Raw genomic sequence first — 4,620 nt, 5'->3', positions numbered from 1 at the left:
TGCACTAGGCGGACGCTCATCCTTTTTATCACAGAAGTTTCTTCTCTCAATAGGCTCTTAGTTCGGCTCTGCCGCGGTTGTCTATTAAGTTTAGAATATTTCTATGATCCTAGATGCGGCGATTTCCGACAACAAGATTGATACACAACAGATTCTGTTGATAGGGTGATAATAGAGTAATCAGCCCCCCAAGATTATAGAGGCCCTAAACTCACCAGCCCTACCATAGCGGCCACTGTAGCAGTACTGTTCACTTCCGTCTTATATGCCGCGTAGTCTCTTGTTGTTAGTAACTGACCAGATTCGCGCAACGAAAAAACGTAATATTTAAAACGAATCGATCAATTGCACAAACCAAGATCCGAGTACAGATTATAACGTTTTCATGCATAAACTGAAATGTAAAATAAAACTGTATTAAAAACAAATCCATACAAGGATTTAGTTCATATCGACGTTTGGAGGCTCCTTCAAATATCTCTAATTTCGGACACGAACACTGTTCATCGACTACTGTTCACTATTTATTATTCACGTAATTCTTCGTTAATCGATCCAATGTAGGATCGCACTCACGGAAGTCCACACGAAGATAATCCGAAGAACTAACAATTGTTTTGCTAGAACAATTGCCGGCATCAAGAATGAAGAACAATAAAAATTGAAAAAAATTCTTCTTCACTTGAAGAAGAAAACGTGAAAGAGAGAGAACCTCTTGGGTGGCTAGGGTTTTAATTGAATGAATCTTTCTTATTGTTTTAATTTTAAGTTGCACTTATATAGTGCAACAATTAAAACCCTATTCCACTTAGGAATAGTTATGAGCTCCAACCCTAGTTCATCTTTGCAACCAAACACACCATTTATGGTATTTTAATTAATTAATTATTATTATAATTAAAATCAATTAATATATATAATAATATATTAACATTTAAATAATAATAATAATTCATTTAAATATATACATAGATATATTTAAATATAATTTCACTAATTTAATTTTAATATTAAAATTAAATACAAGTAACAACCTTAGCAAATTTAATTGCACTGTGAGATTACCAAAATACATTTTCGTCCCAAAAGACGAAAATACCTTTCTCACAAATTGATTCTTAAATTATCTTCTAAGTGTGTAACCCGTAGACTTCTCATCATATCAGCAGTGTGTAGTATCACGATTAACACTAATTAATCGTCTCACTACACACAGACCAAGATTGGCCCCTAACAAGGCATCATGGCCATCCAATAGATTCGGATTCAGCGAAACCGCAGCCTGTCAACGGTATGGTTACCGTGCAATCCAATCCTTTCATCATCTGTTATCTCATCGAGACTGAGGTATAGAAATATTATCAACCTCAGATATCCTCGACATGTTTGTATTCAGTTAATGGACCAATGACTGGAATAATAAATTGGATTGAGCATCAACTCAATTCCACTGTGGCCACAGATTTAGTGTCATTGTCATTTACTGAATTACCCAGTGAGATAACTTCTCCCATACCCAGGAGTGATGAATCCTTTGTCGATTCACCATAGTCTCGATACACTTCTCAATGTAGCCAATCGCTATCGTATTGATAGCTCCGAATAGAACTAAGTTGGGCTAGTGTCAAACTACACCAATTGGTGCACAAGGCGCTCCGGTGATCTCAAGTCTAAGAATCACATGCACTACCATCCGTTAGAGGATTTATTCCGGTTACCATCCATATGGAATCCACTAGTGAGTCTTTCCAGTGAACTTGCCTCTAGCAAGCACCCATGCGTTACACCAGGTTGTCAACAAACAACCTTAACAAGTAAGATCAGTTACTACCTTTCGACAAGGTCGTTCAATGCTATGATAGTCTTACCGTATTATATGTGTCCTTGTTCAAAATAATACTGGAGCTACAGACGTTTCTAGAATGGCCATCATATGTGATCATAGGGTTCTCACTATCAAGATTTGAAATACTTGATACCCTCGTCACGGCTCTACCATCCCAAGGACATATATCATTACACATAATATGATTTACGTGATATAGAGGATAATGTCTTTTATTTATTAATAAACATTTATTACAGAGTAAATTTTACAATAATAGATTGGCTCTAGGACACCTACTCCAACACTTGTAACATGAGAAAAATTTCATTAGCACTCTTCATTTTTTCACATTTTCTTTGAAGTTCATCATTCATTGATGCCAACATATAAGTATGAGCTCTCAATTCATCATCCTTCCTTTTCTTATATTCTTTGTACTCATCAGGATGAGCTTCAGGCTGACTTTAATGATTGGCTAAGGAAATTATCAATAATATTAAATTCTGAAAATGCAGCCTATGTTTTAGAAACACCCATACCTGAAACTCATCCTGATGAGCATAAAGAATATAAGAAATGGAAGGATGATGAATAGAGAGCTCGTACTTATATGTTGGCATCAATGAGTGATGAGCTTCAAAGAAAATGTGAAAAAATGAAGAGTGCTAATGAAATTTTTCTCACGTTATAAGAGTTGTACCATAAAAACTCGAAGGTAAGGGAATATGAGTTAAGCTCAACCTTGTTTGGAATGAGGTTAAAAAAGGATTTGTCCCCGGCAGAACATGTTATGAAAATGATAAATATTTTGGGACAATTAGATGCTTGACACCTTCAAAGTGAATTTGATTCTTCAATCCCTTCCACCGAGTTTCAAGCCTTTCATTAACAACTATAATCTCAATAGGATTGAGAGATCCCTTCCAGACTTGTTGAATGAGATTCAATAATTTCCAATTTTATGAATAGTTTTGCTCTAGCAAAAGATCAAGTCATACTAAGAATGACAAATATAGCAAATGTTGCAGCCGAAGCCATGGGAACATGCAATTCGATGATTATTCTCGGCCTTGAATAACTCAAAATACTAACACCAAGAAAAGGCATTCATAGGATTTACTAGAAATGTCGCAGCACTCACAAAGCATAATCTGCTAAATCAATGATCCCCTTCTCTCCTTCCTAAACCCCTTAGATACATTCTTGTCAAAATCAGAGCAGAAACCTCCACAGACTTAATTGTTTGCTTAGCAAATTAATATAAAGATAGCCAAAAGAATCATAAAAAATACGTAGATGCAAATGCTCAAATACAGTAGTAATTAAACATCATGATGTTTCTTGCCTATAATTCCCCTTGAAAGCAAAAGTATTTATACTCAGTTAGAACTAACCAGACTTATTGAGACAGTCACATACATTGTTACTTACAGCAGGGTCTTGTAGGAATCAGATCTCATGTGTGGATGCATTAAAACCGATCAAGCGAAGGAAAACAAAAAAAAAAAAGAACAGAAGAAGATAATCTATAGACTAAACATAATTCATATATCCCATCCCATCATCTAACTTCAAGTTCTAGTTGTACTAATCATCAATCAAATACATTCAATGTAACTTTACCTCCACAAAAAGAAAAAAAGGCATTCTGATAATAGATTATTTCCTTAGAGATATGCCCTGTATCTTTATTCTCATCATAATATACAGAGAAAACACAATAATGTTAAGCAAAACATGTATGAAATAGCTTATGAATTGCTACAAAACTGTGATTGAAACCAAATAAATCCTTAATATTCTTTCTTTTTTTCCTTGAGAAGTTGCTTGAATTACTAACTCATATTTAATACTATAAATTAGCAGGAAACTGGAATAACAAGGTTCAAAGTTGCTTAATAAAAGAACAAACCTAAAAATTCAATAGCACTACTGATGTTTGAATTCCTGCATATGAGTTGCAGCAAAAGAGAATGATTTCAATAGTAGTAATCGTCAATTGACATTGTCCTTGGATATAGTATAGCATATAGAAAGTCTTGTTTGTTGAGAAGAAAAACCTGTGTAAAAAAAAAAAAAAAAAAAATCGCTGTTTGTGAAACTTTGATTCATTTAGCTGAAGAAAACAACAGGAAAATCTTGAACTTCATGAGAAAGTAAATAAATAAATAAATAAAAAACCGAACAGAATCAGAATCGAGTAGCAGAGCCTAACTGAACTGACTAGCAGAGAAAATTTGGACCATTTCTCGATTCGTGCGTGTCATCCTTGCACAAGGGCCATGCTAATCTTCACTATATCATTCCAATTTTATCGTATGTCTCCGAAGAGAATCATCTTTCACATGTAAACTTAAAAGCAAACTCATCAAAAGCAAAGAATCAATAATCAATTCATGTTTCTATGCCATAAGTTGTACAAATATAAAATTATAGGATCTTGAAACTTGATGAATTTTCACATATATATAAAAGAAATACATACCTGATTCCATAGTTTGAAAATTAAAACTTGAATCTTGATTGAATCAAAATAGGCAGCGTTTCTCTCCCTTTATTCCCTTCTGTAATCGCAAACTCTCTCGATGGACAGAGAAAAATTTTAGTGTATATAGGGGATAGAGAGAGGACCCACCTTTTATATTGCAGTTATTTAATTAACTGCAAACATTAGTTATTTTATTAACTGATGTAACCTTTCCATCAAAGGTTAAAGACCAATATGCCCTTCATTTAATATAATTATTACTAAACCTTATACTATATTTAATTCATATGGACCACTTTATAAG

At 33.8% G+C, this 4,620-nt stretch overlaps 1 non-coding gene across 1 annotated transcript; it reads right to left on the bottom strand.

The window, feature by feature from the left end:
• Positions 1–4,059: 4,059 nt before the first annotated feature.
• Positions 4,060–4,162, bottom strand: LOC116131326. Its single transcript, XR_004128242.1, has one exon. It is a non-coding gene; the product is annotated as a U6 spliceosomal RNA (small nuclear RNA).
• Between the last annotated feature and the right edge of the window lie 458 nt (positions 4,163–4,620).

Source organism: Pistacia vera, unplaced genomic scaffold (genome assembly GCF_008641045.1).
Source record: "Pistacia vera cultivar Batoury unplaced genomic scaffold, PisVer_v2 Contig230, whole genome shotgun sequence".
In the NCBI taxonomy this organism is placed as follows: Eukaryota; Viridiplantae; Streptophyta; class Magnoliopsida; order Sapindales; family Anacardiaceae; genus Pistacia; species Pistacia vera.
Note: the sequence above shows the minus strand (reverse complement) of the source record. Positions and strands in the feature narration are given on the sequence as shown.